Raw genomic sequence first — 14,337 nt, forward strand, 5'->3', positions numbered from 1 at the left:
CTCACAAGTCTGTGGACAGACTGACGTTTCTCAAGATGAACCAGGCGTGGGTGGAAGGCGAGTTCCTGGCCCCTGTTGTCGGCGAGAGGGGGACATGAACTGGCTGCCGGAACTTAGTACCATCGTTAATGTGCCTTACCACCCTTTACCACCTCCTGGCTCCTGCTCACTAAGCCAGCCTGGTTCACTTTGACTATTACGTCGCCTGCAGCCACACATTTCACACCTACAGTGGGCTGCTGCTGTGTACTGCCCTTCTGCTGTCTGTCTGTGTTTCCCACTGCCAGGGTACACAGAATTACCTTCTGCTGCCACTCTGCCACCAGCTATTACGTCAAAACAATAGCTATATTGGTTGTAAAACCAAAACCAAAAAAAACCAATAAAAAAAAAAAAAGGTTTAATTTTTCTGAGGTGCCCGGGTTGAAAACTGTGTTGTCCCAGTTGTGTATTGGACACAATGTGGGCTGCACGACCGCTGTCTGGGACCTCCTGTTGTGTTTATTTACAGCCCTGGTATCACCGCTAGGTACCAGGGCTATTATGTCACGCTGCCTACCTGCTGCCACACTCACACTGCTCCTCCATTCCTCCTGCTGCTGCTGTCTGTCTGTGTTTCCCACTGCCAGGGTACACAGAATTACCGTCTGCTGCCACTCTGCCACCAGCTATTACGTCACAACAATAGCTGCTCACACTGCTCCTCCATTCCTCCTGCTGCTGCTGTCTGTCTGTGTTTCCCACTGCCAGGGTACACAGAATTACCTTCTGCTGCCACTCTGCCACCAGCTATTACGTCAAAACAATAGCTATATTGGTTGTAAAACCAAAACCAAAAAAAACCAATAAAAAAAAAAAAAGGTTTAATTTTTCTGAGGTGCCCGGGTTGAAAACTGTGTTGTCCCAGTTGTGTATTGGACACAATGTGGGCTGCACGACCGCTGTCTGGGACCTCCTGTTGTGTTTATTTACAGCCCTGGTATCACCGCTAGGTACCAGGGCTATTATGTCACGCTGCCTACCTGCTGCCACACTCACACTGCTCCTCCATTCCTCCTGCTGCTGCTGTCTGTCTGTGTTTCCCACTGCCAGGGTACACAGAATTACCGTCTGCTGCCACTCTGCCACCAGCTATTACGTCACAACAATAGCTGCTCACACTGCTCCTCCATTCCTCCTGCTGCTGCTGTCTGTCTGTGTTTCCCACTGCCAGGGTACACAGAATTACCTTCTGCTGCCACTCTGCCACCAGCTATTACGTCAAAACAATAGCTATATTGGTTGTAAAACCAAAACCAAAAAAAACCAATAAAAAAAAAAAAAGGTTTAATTTTTCTGAGGTGCCCGGGTTGAAAACTGTGTTGTCCCAGTTGTGTATTGGACACAATGTGGGCTGCACGACCGCTGTCTGGGACCTCCTGTTGTGTTTATTTACAGCCCTGGTATCACCGCTAGGTACCAGGGCTATTATGTCACGGCGAGCTGCCTGCCTCATTGACTGCCTGCTGCCACACACTCATCCTCCTCCTCCTGCTGCTGAATTTACCTCCTGCTGTCTTTGTGTTTCCACTGCCAGGGAGCACATACAATGGCGCTTCCAACATGCGTGCGCCCACCAGCTATTTGTTACGCTCAAAAATAGCTGCATTTCTTTAAAAAAAAATTTGAAAAGAGAAATACGTGAAGAAGAAGAAGAAGACGATATTGAAAAAGAAGGAGAAGGAGAAGATGAAGAAGAAGATGAAGAAGAAGATGAAGAAGAAGAAGATGAAGATGAAGAAGATGAAGATGAAGAAGAAGAAGAAGATGAAGAAGAAGAAGATGAAGAAGAAGATGAAGAAGATGAAGATGAAGAAGAAGAAGAAGATGATGAAGAAGATGAAGAAGAAGAAGAAGAAGATGAAGAAGAAGAAGATGAAGAAGAAGAAGATGAAGAAGAAGATGAAGAAGATGAAGAAGAAGATGAAGAAGATGAAGATGAAGAAGAAGAAGAAGATGATGAAGAAGATGAAGAAGAAGAAGAAGAAGATGAAGAAGATGAAGAAGAAGAAGAAGAAGATGAAGAAGAAGAAGAAGAAGATGAAGAAGATGAAGAAGATGAAGAAGATGAAGAAGAAGATGAAGATGAAGAAGATGAAGATGAAGAAGATGAAGATGAAGAAGATGAAGAAGATGAAGAAGAAGAAGAAGATGAAGAAGAAGAAGAAGAAGATGAAGAAGAAGATGAAGAAGATGAAGATGAAGAAGAAGAAGAAGATGATGAAGAAGAAGAAGAAGAAGAAGAAGAAGATCTAGAAGAAGATTAAGAAAGATAAAGAAGAAGAAGAACAAGTATATACAGTAACACTACACTACTGAACCAAATTAAGGACACAACTTCTCTTTCCACATTTTTTTTTAAAGGAACATCCCCACATAATCACTTGCTGTTGTTACTTGGAAAAAAAGATGTTTCTTGCATCATTCACCCTCAAAACAAGTGTTGGAAGCTATTTTGGGCCAATTCGAATAGTCAGCTCGAATAGTGAGCTCGAATACCGACTCGAATAGTGAGCTCGAAGTCCGAGGTCGAATCGAATAGTAAAAAATATTCGACTCGAATATTCGACTGACCTCGAATAATTTACTATTCGAATTCGACCAAATTCGAATTTTTAAAAGGGGTATTTGAGCACCACTAGCCGTGACCCAGATTCGAACCAGGGTTGCTGCGGCCACAACGCAGAGTACTAACCACTATACGATCACGGCATGTTTCCTGAGCCAGGTAGGAGTCGACCCTACAATCTTCTGATCCGTAGTCAGACGCGTTATCCATTGCACCACTGGCCCTGCTGCTGACATATGCATAGCACGTTTTCCTTGCGGCCACAAGGAAAGTGGGCCTCGTTGAAGTGCCCTATTCCACTGAACATCTTCTGTAGCGAGAACTTCTTTGAGAGATAATCTCTATTAAAATGTCATGAATTTGCTGTCTCTGAGTCCAGATATTCACAATGCTGTTCTAAAAGCTTGAAGAAGGTTGCAAGAGGAGTGCAGAAAGCAGCCCGCCATAAACCGTATTCACACCAGGTTGCTTGCAGCCACAACAAAGAGTACTAGCCACTATAGGATCAGGGCACATTTTGTATGCTAGTCCTAGCGTTATTCACACATTTCTTAAGGTGATGTTGTTGCAGCTGCACCGAGTGTAGTTAGTGCCAATGGGAAAGTTGCTGGGTGTGAAGACAAGGAGTGAAGCCAAGCAGTATGGAAAGGGTCCTCTGTCTGGGCAGCTGTCTGTTGTGAGTGGGGCACGGCGGGCTAAGTTCTTCTATCTCCTTCTAGGAACAAAATCCTGAAAGCATTATCTCTGCATGATTGATCAGGGTCTGCTGTTAAAGTTGTCTGTGCAGAACAATGTCAAAGCAGAGTTGTCCTTTAAGCATTGCTAGCAGCCATCAGAAGTATGGGCGCCAAGGTGAATTGATGCTCAAGTGCTCTGTGTAATAGGTCTTTTTCTTGCGCGGGTTTCTTGGGAAAGGCAAGTGGTGAAAGTTGACCTAGGCTTAGCAAGAGACTGGCAACTGGTGAGGCCAAGATGTCATGTGAGGATGGTATTTGTGAAGATGTTTGAAGATGCTACAAAGGTCCATAGCAGAGAAAGTTTTCTCTCGGTGAAAGGCAAAATGTTGTAGTGAAGAAGTGAAGCAAGCAGAGCCTAAGGTTCCTGAATGCTTTAGAAAGTCAGTAGATTGGTTGCAAGCTGAAGAAAAAGTCGTAGAGGAAGAAAGTAAAGAGCCTGCCGTGACCCGGATTGCTGCGGCCACAACGCAGAGTACTAACCATTATACGATCACGGCATGTTTCCTGATCCAGGTAGGAGTCGAACCTACAATCTTCTGATCCGTAGTCAGACGCGTTATCCATTGCGCCACTGGCCCTGCTGCTGACATATGCATAGCACGTTTTCCTTGCGGCCACAAGGAAAGTGGGCCTCGTTGAAGTGCCCTATTCCACTGAACATCTTCTGTAGCGAGAACTTCTTTGAGAGATAATCTCTATTAAAATGTCATGAATTTGCTGTCTCTGAGTCCAGATATTCACAATGCTGTTCTAAAAGCTTGAAGAAGGTTGCAAGAGGAGTGCAGAAAGCAGCCCGCCGTAAACCGTATTCACACATGGTTGCTTGCAGCCACAACAAAGAGTACTAGCCACTATAGGATCAGGGCACATTTTGTATGCTAGTCCTAGCGTTATTCACACATTTCTTAAGGTGATGTTGTTGCAGCTGCACCGAGTGTAGTTAGTGCCAATGGGAAAGTTGCTGGGTGTGAAGACAAGGAGTGAAGCCAAGCAGTATGGAAAGGGTCCTCTGTCTGGGCAGCTGTCTGTTGTGAGTGGGGCACGGCGGGCTAAGTTCTTCTATCTCCTTCTAGGAACAAAATCCTGAAAGCATTATCTCTGCATGATTGATCAGGGTCTGCTGTTAAAGTTGTCTGTGCAGAACAATGTCAAAGCAGAGTTGTCCTTTAAGCATTGCTAGCAGCCATCAGAAGTATGGGCGCCAAGGTGAATTGATGCTCAAGTGCTCTGTGTAATAGGTCTTTTTCTTGCGCGGGTTTCTTGGGAAAGGCAAGTGGTGAAAGTTGACCTAGGCTTAGCAAGAGACTGGCAACTGGTGAGGCCAAGATGTCATGTGAGGATGGTATTTGTGAAGATGTTTGAAGATGCTACAAAGGTCCATAGCAGAGAAAGTTTTCTCTCGGCGAAAGGCAAAATGTTGTAGTGAAGAAGTGAAGCAAGCAGAGCCTAAGGTTCCTGAATGCTTTAGAAAGTCAGTAGATTGGTTGCAAGCTGAAGAAAAAGTCGCAGAGGAAGAAAGTAAAGAGCCTGCCGTGACCCGGATTCAAACCGGGGTTGCTGCGGCCACAACGCCGAGTACTAACCACTATACGATCACGGCATGTTTCCTGAGCCAGGTAGGAATCGACCCTACAATCTTCTGATCCGTAGTCAGATGCGTTATCCATTGCGCCACTGGCCCTGCTGCTGACATATGCATAGCACGTTTTCCTTGCGGCCACAAGGAAAGTGGGCCTCGTTGAAGTGCCCTATTCCACTGAACATCTTCTGTAGCGAGAACTTCTTTGAGAGATAATCTCTATTAAAATGTCATGAATTTGCTGTCTCTGAGTCCAGATATTCACAATGCTGTTCTAAAAGCTTGAAGAAGGTTGCAAGAGGAGTGCAGAAAGCAGCTTGCCGTAAACCGTATTCACACCAGGTTGCTTGCAGCCACAACAAAGAGTACTAGCCACTATAGGATCAGGGCACATTTTGTATGCTAGTCCTAGCGTTATTCACACATTTCTTAAGGTGATGTTGTTGCAGCTGCACCGAGTGTAGTTAGTGCCAATGGGAAAGTTGCTGGGTGTGAAGACAAGGAGTGAAGCCAAGCAGTATGGAAAGGGTCCTCTGTCTGGGCAGCTGTCTGTTGTGAGTGGGGCACGGTGGGCTAAGTTCTTCTATCTCCTTCTAGGAACAAAATCCTGAAAGCATTATCTCTGCATGACTGATCAGGGTCTGCTGTTAAAGTTGTCTGTGCAGAACAATGTCAAAGCAGAGTTGTCCTTTAAGCATTGCTAGCAGCCATCAGAAGTATGGGCGCCAAGGTGAATTGATGCTCAAGTGCTCTGTGTAATAGGTCTTTTTCTTGCGCGGGTTTCTTGGGAAAGGCAAGTGGTGAAAGTTGACCTAGGCTTAGCAAGAGACTGGCAACTGGTGAGGCCAAGATGTCATGTGAGGATGGTATTTGTGAAGATGTTTGAAGATGCTACAAAGGTCCATAGCAGAGAAAGTTTTCTCTCGGCGAAAGGCAAAATGTTGTAGTGAAGAAGTGAAGCAAGCAGAGCCTAAGGTTCCTGAATGCTTTAGAAAGTCAGTAGATTGGTTGCAAGCTGAAGAAAAAGTCGCAGAGGAAGAAAGTAAAGAGCCTGCCGTGACCCGGATTCGAACCGGGGTTGCTGCGGCCACAACGCAGAGTACTAACCACTATACGATCACGGCATGTTTCCTGAGCCAGGTAGGAGTCGAACCTACAATCTTCTGATCCGTAGTCAGACGCGTTATCCATTGCGCCACTGGCCCTGCTGCTGACATATGCATAGCACGTTTTCCTTGCGGCCACAAGGAAAGTGGGCCTCGTTGAAGTGCCCTATTCCACTGAACATCTTCTGTAGCGAGAACTTCTTTGAGAGATAATCTCTATTAAAATGTCATGAATTTGCTGTCTCTGAGTCCAGATATTCACAATGCTGTTCTAAAAGCTTGAAGAAGGTTGCAAGAGGAGTGCAGAAAGCAGCCCGCCGTAAACCGTATTCACACCAGGTTGCTTGCAGCCACAACAAAGAGTACTAGCCACTATAGGATCAGGGCACATTTTGTATGCTAGTCCTAGCGTTATTCACACATTTCTTAAGGTGATGTTGTTGCAGCTGCACCGAGTGTAGTTAGTGCCAATGGGAAAGTTGCTGGGTGTGAAGACAAGGAGTGAAGCCAAGCAGTATGGAAAGGGTTCTCTGTTTGGGCAGCTGTCTGTTGTGAGTGGGGCACGGCGGGCTAAGTTCTTCTATCTCCTTCTAGGAACAAAATCCTGAAAGCATTATCTCTGCATGATTGATCAGGGTCTGCTGTTAAAGTTGTCTGTGCAGAACAATGTCAAAGCAGAGTTGTCCTTTAAGCATTGCTAGCAGCCATCAGAAGTATGGGCGCCAAGGTGAATTGATGCTCAAGTGCTCTGTGTAATAGGTCTTTTTCTTGCGCGGGTTTCTTGGGAAAGGCAAGTGGTGAAAGTTGACCTAGGCTTAGCAAGAGACTGGCAACTGGTGAGGCCAAGATGTCATGTGAGGATGGTATTTGTGAAGATGTTTGAAGATGCTACAAAGGTCCATAGCAGAGAAAGTTTTCTCTCGGCGAAAGGCAAAATGTTGTAGTGAAGAAGTGAAGCAAGCAGAGCCTAAGGTTCCCGAATGCTTTAGAAAGTCAGTAGATTGGTTGCAAGCTGAAGAAAAAGTCGCAGAGGAAGAAAGTAAAGAGCCTGCCGTGACCCGGATTCGAACCGGGGTTGCTGCGGCCACAACGCAGAGTACTAACCACTATACGATCACGGCATGTTTCCTGAGCCAGGTAGGAGTCGAACCTACAATCTTCTGATCCGTAGTCAGACGCGTTATCCATTGCGCCACTGGCCCTGCTGCTGACATATGCATAGCACGTTTTCCTTGCGGCCACAAGGAAAGTGGGCCTCGTTGAAGTGCCCTATTCCACTGAACATCTTCTGTAGCGAGAACTTCTTTGAGAGATAATCTCTATTAAAATGTCATGAATTTGCTGTCTCTGAGTCCAGATATTCACAATGCTGTTCTAAAAGCTTGAAGAAGGTTGCAAGAGGAGTGCAGAAAGCAGCCCGCCGTAAACCGTATTCACACCAGGTTGCTTGCAGCCACAACAAAGAGTACTAGCCACTATAGGATCAGGGCACATTTTGTATGCTAGTCCTAGCGTTATTCACACATTTCTTAAGGTGATGTTGTTGCAGCTGCACCGAGTGTAGTTAGTGCCAATGGGAAAGTTGCTGGGTGTGAAGACAAGGAGTGAAGCCAAGCAGTATGGAAAGGGTCCTCTGTCTGGGCAGCTGTCTGTTGTGAGTGGGGCACGGTGGGCTAAGTTCTTCTATCTCCTTCTAGGAACAAAATCCTGAAAGCATTATCTCTGCATGACTGATCAGGGTCTGCTGTTAAAGTTGTCTGTGCAGAACAATGTCAAAGCAGAGTTGTCCTTTAAGCATTGCTAGCAGCCATCAGAAGTATGGGCGCCAAGGTGAATTGATGCTCAAGTGCTCTGTGTAATAGGTCTTTTTCTTGCGCGGGTTTCTTGGGAAAGGCAAGTGGTGAAAGTTGACCTAGGCTTAGCAAGAGACTGGCAACTGGTGAGGCCAAGATGTCATGTGAGGATGGTATTTGTGAAGATGTTTGAAGATGCTACAAAGGTCCATAGCAGAGAAAGTTTTCTCTCGGCGAAAGGCAAAATGTTGTAGTGAAGAAGTGAAGCAAGCAGAGCCTAAGGTTCCTGAATGCTTTAGAAAGTCAGTAGATTGGTTGCAAGCTGAAGAAAAAGTCGCAGAGGAAGAAAGTAAAGAGCCTGCCGTGACCCGGATTCGAACCGGGGTTGCTGCGGCCACAACGCAGAGTACTAACCACTATACGATCACGGCATGTTTCCTGAGCCAGGTAGGAGTCGAACCTACAATCTTCTGATCCGTAATCAGACGCGTTATCCATTGCGCCACTGGCCCTGCTGCTGACATATGCATAGCACGTTTTCCTTGCGGCCACAAGGAAAGTGGGCCTCGTTGAAGTGCCCTATTCCACTGAACATCTTCTGTAGCGAAAACTTCTTTGAGAGATAATCTCTATTAAAATGTCATGAATTTGCTGTCTCTGAGTCCAGATATTCACAATGCTGTTCTAAAAGCTTGAAGAAGGTTGCAAGAGGAGTGCAGAAAGCAGCCCGCCGTAAACCGTATTCACACCAGGTTGCTTGCAGCCACAACAAAGAGTACTAGCCACTATAGGATCAGGGCACATTTTGTATGCTAGTCCTAGCGTTATTCACACATTTCTTAAGGTGATGTTGTTGCAGCTGCACCGAGTGTAGTTAGTGCCAATGGGAAAGTTGCTGGGTGTGAAGACAAGGAGTGAAGCCAAGCAGTATGGAAAGGGTCCTCTGTCTGGGCAGCTGTCTGTTGTGAGTGGGGCACGGCGGGCTAAGTTCTTCTATCTCCTTCTAGGAACAAAATCCTGAAAGCATTATCTCTGCATGATTGATCAGGGTCTGCTGTTAAAGTTGTCTGTGCAGAACAATGTCAAAGCAGAGTTGTCCTTTAAGCATTGCTAGCAGCCATCAGAAGTATGGGCGCCAAGGTGAATTGATGCTCAAGTGCTCTGTGTAATAGGTCTTTTTCTTGCGCGGGTTTCTTGGGAAAGGCAAGTGGTGAAAGTTGACCTAGGCTTAGCAAGAGACTGGCAACTGGTGAGGCCAAGATGTCATGTGAGGATGGTATTTGTGAAGATGTTTGAAGATGCTACAAAGGTCCATAGCAGAGAAAGTTTTCTCTCGGTGAAAGGCAAAATGTTGTAGTGAAGAAGTGAAGCAAGCAGAGCCTAAGGTTCCTGAATGCTTTAGAAAGTCAGTAGATTGGTTGCAAGCTGAAGAAAAAGTCGTAGAGGAAGAAAGTAAAGAGCCTGCCGTGACCCGGATTGCTGCGGCCACAACGCAGAGTACTAACCATTATACGATCACGGCATGTTTCCTGAGCCAGGTAGGAGTCGAACCTACAATCTTCTGATCCGTAGTCAGACGCGTTATCCATTGCGCCACTGGCCCTGCTGCTGACATACGCATAGCACGTTTTCCTTGCGGCCACAAGGAAAGTGGGCCTCGTTGAAGTGCCCTATTCCACTGAACATCTTCTGTAGCGAGAACTTCTTTGAGAGATAATCTCTATTAAAATGTCATGAATTTGCTGTCTCTGAGTCCAGATATTCACAATGCTGTTCTAAAAGCTTGAAGAAGGTTGCAAGAGGAGTGCAGAAAGCAGCCCGCCGTAAACCGTATTCACACATGGTTGCTTGCAGCCACAACAAAGAGTACTAGCCACTATAGGATCAGGGCACATTTTGTATGCTAGTCCTAGCGTTATTCACACATTTCTTAAGGTGATGTTGTTGCAGCTGCACCGAGTGTAGTTAGTGCCAATGGGAAAGTTGCTGGGTGTGAAGACAAGGAGTGAAGCCAAGCAGTATGGAAAGGGTCCTCTGTCTGGGCAGCTGTCTGTTGTGAGTGGGGCACGGCGGGCTAAGTTCTTCTATCTCCTTCTAGGAACAAAATCCTGAAAGCATTATCTCTGCATGATTGATCAGGGTCTGCTGTTAAAGTTGTCTGTGCAGAACAATGTCAAAGCAGAGTTGTCCTTTAAGCATTGCTAGCAGCCATCAGAAGTATGGGCGCCAAGGTGAATTGATGCTCAAGTGCTCTGTGTAATAGGTCTTTTTCTTGCGCGGGTTTCTTGGGAAAGGCAAGTGGTGAAAGTTGACCTAGGCTTAGCAAGAGACTGGCAACTGGTGAGGCCAAGATGTCATGTGAGGATGGTATTTGTGAAGATGTTTGAAGATGCTACAAAGGTCCATAGCAGAGAAAGTTTTCTCTCGGCGAAAGGCAAAATGTTGTAGTGAAGAAGTGAAGCAAGCAGAGCCTAAGGTTCCTGAATGCTTTAGAAAGTCAGTAGATTGGTTGCAAGCTGAAGAAAAAGTCGCAGAGGAAGAAAGTAAAGAGCCTGCCGTGACCCGGATTCAAACCGGGGTTGCTGCGGCCACAACGCCGAGTACTAACCACTATACGATCACGGCATGTTTCCTGAGCCAGGTAGGAATCGACCCTACAATCTTCTGATCCGTAGTCAGATGCGTTATCCATTGCGCCACTGGCCCTGCTGCTGACATATGCATAGCACGTTTTCCTTGCGGCCACAAGGAAAGTGGGCCTCGTTGAAGTGCCCTATTCCACTGAACATCTTCTGTAGCGAGAACTTCTTTGAGAGATAATCTCTATTAAAATGTCATGAATTTGCTGTCTCTGAGTCCAGATATTCACAATGCTGTTCTAAAAGCTTGAAGAAGGTTGCAAGAGGAGTGCAGAAAGCAGCCCGCCGTAAACCGTATTCACACCAGGTTGCTTGCAGCCACAACAAAGAGTACTAGCCACTATAGGATCAGGGCACATTTTGTATGCTAGTCCTAGCGTTATTCACACATTTCTTAAGGTGATGTTGTTGCAGCTGCACCGAGTGTAGTTAGTGCCAATGGGAAAGTTGCTGGGTGTGAAGACAAGGAGTGAAGCCAAGCAGTATGGAAAGGGTTCTCTGTTTGGGCAGCTGTCTGTTGTGAGTGGGGCACGGCGGGCTAAGTTCTTCTATCTCCTTCTAGGAACAAAATCCTGAAAGCATTATCTCTGCATGATTGATCAGGGTCTGCTGTTAAAGTTGTCTGTGCAGAACAATGTCAAAGCAGAGTTGTCCTTTAAGCATTGCTAGCAGCCATCAGAAGTATGGGCGCCAAGGTGAATTGATGCTCAAGTGCTCTGTGTAATAGGTCTTTTTCTTGCGCGGGTTTCTTGGGAAAGGCAAGTGGTGAAAGTTGACCTAGGCTTAGCAAGAGACTGGCAACTGGTGAGGCCAAGATGTCATGTGAGGATGGTATTTGTGAAGATGTTTGAAGATGCTACAAAGGTCCATAGCAGAGAAAGTTTTCTCTCGGCGAAAGGCAAAATGTTGTAGTGAAGAAGTGAAGCAAGCAGAGCCTAAGGTTCCCGAATGCTTTAGAAAGTCAGTAGATTGGTTGCAAGCTGAAGAAAAAGTCGCAGAGGAAGAAAGTAAAGAGCCTGCCGTGACCCGGATTCGAACCGGGGTTGCTGCGGCCACAACGCAGAGTACTAACCACTATACGATCACGGCATGTTTCCTAAGCCAGGTAGGAGTCGAACCTACAATCTTCTGACCTGTAGTCAGACGCGTTATCCATTGCGCCACTGGCCCTGCTGCTGACATATGCATAGCACGTTTTCCTTGCGGCCACAAGGAAAGTGGGCCTCGTTGAAGTGCCCTATTCCACTGAACATCTTCTGTAGCGAGAACTTCTTTGAGAGATAATCTCTATTAAAATGTCATGAATTTGCTGTCTCTGAGTCCAGATATTCACAATGCTGTTCTAAAAGCTTGAAGAAGGTTGCAAGAGGAGTGCAGAAAGCAGCCCGCCGTAAACCGTATTCACACCAGGTTGCTTGCAGCCACAACAAAGAGTACTAGCCACTATAGGATCAGGGCACATTTTGTATGCTAGTCCTAGCGTTATTCACACATTTCTTAAGGTGATGTTGTTGCAGCTGCACCGAGTGTAGTTAGTGCCAATGGGAAAGTTGCTGGGTGTGAAGACAAGGAGTGAAGCCAAGCAGTATGGAAAGGGTCCTCTGTCTGGGCAGCTGTCTGTTGTGAGTGGGGCACGGTGGGCTAAGTTCTTCTATCTCCTTCTAGGAACAAAATCCTGAAAGCATTATCTCTGCATGACTGATCAGGGTCTGCTGTTAAAGTTGTCTGTGCAGAACAATGTCAAAGCAGAGTTGTCCTTTAAGCATTGCTAGCAGCCATCAGAAGTATGGGCGCCAAGGTGAATTGATGCTCAAGTGCTCTGTGTAATAGGTCTTTTTCTTGCGCGGGTTTCTTGGGAAAGGCAAGTGGTGAAAGTTGACCTAGGCTTAGCAAGAGACTGGCAACTGGTGAGGCCAAGATGTCATGTGAGGATGGTATTTGTGAAGATGTTTGAAGATGCTACAAAGGTCCATAGCAGAGAAAGTTTTCTCTCGGCGAAAGGCAAAATGTTGTAGTGAAGAAGTGAAGCAAGCAGAGCCTAAGGTTCCTGAATGCTTTAGAAAGTCAGTAGATTGGTTGCAAGCTGAAGAAAAAGTCGCAGAGGAAGAAAGTAAAGAGCCTGCCGTGACCCGGATTCGAACTGGGGTTGCTGCGGCCACAACGCAGAGTACTAACCACTATACGATCACGGCATGTTTCCTGAGCCAGGTAGGAGTCGAACCTACAATCTTCTGATCTGTAATCAGACGCGTTATCCATTGCGCCACTGGCCCTGCTGCTGACATATGCATAGCACGTTTTCCTTGCGGCCACAAGGAAAGTGGGCCTCGTTGAAGTGCCCTATTCCACTGAACATCTTCTGTAGCGAGAACTTCTTTGAGAGATAATCTCTATTAAAATGTCATGAATTTGCTGTCTCTGAGTCCAGATATTCACAATGCTGTTCTAAAAGCTTGAAGAAGGTTGCAAGAGGAGTGCAGAAAGCAGCCCGCCGTAAACCGTATTCACACCAGGTTGCTTGCAGCCACAACAAAGAATACTAGCCACTATAGGATCAGGGCACATTTTGTATGCTAGTCCTAGCGTTATTCACACATTTCTTAAGGTGATGTTGTTGCAGCTGCACCGAGTGTAGTTAGTGCCAATGGGAAAGTTGCTGGGTGTGAAGACAAGGAGTGAAGCCAAGCAGTATGGAAAGGGTCCTCTGTCTGGGCAGCTGTCTGTTGTGAGTGGGGCACGGCGGGCTAAGTTCTTCTATCTCCTTCTAGGAACAAAATCCTGAAAGCATTATCTCTGCATGATTGATCAGGGTCTGCTGTTAAAGTTGTCTGTGCAGAACAATGTCAAAGCAGAGTTGTCCTTTAAGCATTGCTAGCAGCCATCAGAAGTATGGGCGCCAAGGTGAATTGATGCTCAAGTGCTCTGTGTAATAGGTCTTTTTCTTGCGCGGGTTTCTTGGGAAAGGCAAGTGGTGAAAGTTGACCTAGGCTTAGAAAGAGACTGGCAACTGGTGAGGCCAAGATGTCATGTGAGGATGGTATTTGTGAAGATGTTTGAAGATGCTACAAAGGTCCATAGCAGAGAAAGTTTTCTCTCGGCGAAAGGCAAAATGTTGTAGTGAAGAAGTGAAGCAAGCAGAGCCTAAGGTTCCTGAATGCTTTAGAAAGTCAGTAGATTGGTTGCAAGCTGAAGAAAAAGTCGCAGAGGAAGAAAGTAAAGAGCCTGCCGTGACCCGGATTCGAACCAGGGTTGCTGCGGCCACAACGCAGAGTACTAACCACTATACGATCACTGCATGTTTCCTGAGCCAGGTAGGAGTCGAACCTACAATCTTCTGATCCGTAGTCAGACGCGTTATCCATTGCGCCACTGGCCCTGCTGCTGATATATGCATAGCACGTTTTCCTTGCGGCCACAAGGAAAGTGGGCCTCGTTGAAGTGCCCTATTCCACTGAACATCTTCTGTAGCGAGAACTTCTTTGAGAGATAATCTCTATTAAAATGTCATGAATTTGCTGTCTCTGAGTCCAGATATTCACAATGCTGTTCTAAAAGCTTGAAGAAGGTTGCAAGAGGAGTGCAGAAAGCAGCCCGCCGTAAACCGTATTCACACCAGGTTGCTTGCAGCCACAACAAAGAGTACTAGCCACTATAGGATCAGGGCACATTTTGTATGCTAGTCCTAGCGTTATTCACACATTTCTTAAGGTGATGTTGTTGCAGCTGCACCGAGTGTAGTTAGTGCCAATGGGAAAGTTGCTGGGTGTGAAGACAAGGAGTGAAGCCAAGCAGTATGGAAAGGGTCCTCTGTCTGGGCAGCTGTCTGTTGTGAGTGGGGCACGGCGGGCTAAGTTCTTCTATCTCCTTCTAGGAAC

The 14,337-nt window shown here is 46.3% G+C and overlaps 14 non-coding genes across 14 annotated transcripts; all 14 read right to left on the minus strand.

Moving 5' to 3' along the window:
• Positions 1-3,850: 3,850 nt before the first annotated feature.
• Positions 3,851-3,923, minus strand: TRNAR-ACG (transfer RNA arginine (anticodon ACG)). Its single transcript has one exon. It is a non-coding gene; the product is annotated as a tRNA-Arg (tRNA).
• Positions 3,924-4,953: 1,030 nt separating this feature from the next.
• On the minus strand, positions 4,954-5,026 carry TRNAR-ACG (transfer RNA arginine (anticodon ACG)). The gene has a single exon. It is a non-coding gene; the product is annotated as a tRNA-Arg (tRNA).
• A 950-nt stretch (positions 5,027-5,976) lies between these two features.
• Positions 5,977-6,048, minus strand: TRNAH-GUG (transfer RNA histidin (anticodon GUG)). Its single transcript has one exon. It is a non-coding gene; the product is annotated as a tRNA-His (tRNA).
• Positions 6,049-6,056: 8 nt separating this feature from the next.
• On the minus strand, positions 6,057-6,129 carry TRNAR-ACG (transfer RNA arginine (anticodon ACG)). The gene has a single exon. It is a non-coding gene; the product is annotated as a tRNA-Arg (tRNA).
• A 950-nt stretch (positions 6,130-7,079) lies between these two features.
• On the minus strand, positions 7,080-7,151 carry TRNAH-GUG (transfer RNA histidin (anticodon GUG)). The gene has a single exon. It is a non-coding gene; the product is annotated as a tRNA-His (tRNA).
• An 8-nt stretch (positions 7,152-7,159) lies between these two features.
• On the minus strand, positions 7,160-7,232 carry TRNAR-ACG (transfer RNA arginine (anticodon ACG)). The gene has a single exon. It is a non-coding gene; the product is annotated as a tRNA-Arg (tRNA).
• Positions 7,233-8,182: 950 nt separating this feature from the next.
• On the minus strand, positions 8,183-8,254 carry TRNAH-GUG (transfer RNA histidin (anticodon GUG)). Its single transcript has one exon. It is a non-coding gene; the product is annotated as a tRNA-His (tRNA).
• Positions 8,255-8,262: 8 nt separating this feature from the next.
• Positions 8,263-8,335, minus strand: TRNAR-ACG (transfer RNA arginine (anticodon ACG)). The gene has a single exon. It is a non-coding gene; the product is annotated as a tRNA-Arg (tRNA).
• Positions 8,336-9,353: 1,018 nt separating this feature from the next.
• TRNAR-ACG (transfer RNA arginine (anticodon ACG)) lies at positions 9,354-9,426 on the minus strand. The gene has a single exon. It is a non-coding gene; the product is annotated as a tRNA-Arg (tRNA).
• Positions 9,427-10,456: 1,030 nt separating this feature from the next.
• On the minus strand, positions 10,457-10,529 carry TRNAR-ACG (transfer RNA arginine (anticodon ACG)). The gene has a single exon. It is a non-coding gene; the product is annotated as a tRNA-Arg (tRNA).
• Positions 10,530-11,479: 950 nt separating this feature from the next.
• TRNAH-GUG (transfer RNA histidin (anticodon GUG)) lies at positions 11,480-11,551 on the minus strand. Its single transcript has one exon. It is a non-coding gene; the product is annotated as a tRNA-His (tRNA).
• An 8-nt stretch (positions 11,552-11,559) lies between these two features.
• TRNAC-ACA (transfer RNA cysteine (anticodon ACA)) lies at positions 11,560-11,632 on the minus strand. The gene has a single exon. It is a non-coding gene; the product is annotated as a tRNA-Cys (tRNA).
• A 1,030-nt stretch (positions 11,633-12,662) lies between these two features.
• On the minus strand, positions 12,663-12,735 carry TRNAC-ACA (transfer RNA cysteine (anticodon ACA)). The gene has a single exon. It is a non-coding gene; the product is annotated as a tRNA-Cys (tRNA).
• Positions 12,736-13,765: 1,030 nt separating this feature from the next.
• Positions 13,766-13,838, minus strand: TRNAR-ACG (transfer RNA arginine (anticodon ACG)). Its single transcript has one exon. It is a non-coding gene; the product is annotated as a tRNA-Arg (tRNA).
• Positions 13,839-14,337: the final 499 nt, after the last annotated feature.

The sequence above is a fragment of the Hyperolius riggenbachi genome, chromosome 3 (genome assembly GCF_040937935.1).
Source record: "Hyperolius riggenbachi isolate aHypRig1 chromosome 3, aHypRig1.pri, whole genome shotgun sequence".
NCBI classification, from domain to species: domain Eukaryota; kingdom Metazoa; phylum Chordata; class Amphibia; order Anura; family Hyperoliidae; genus Hyperolius; species Hyperolius riggenbachi.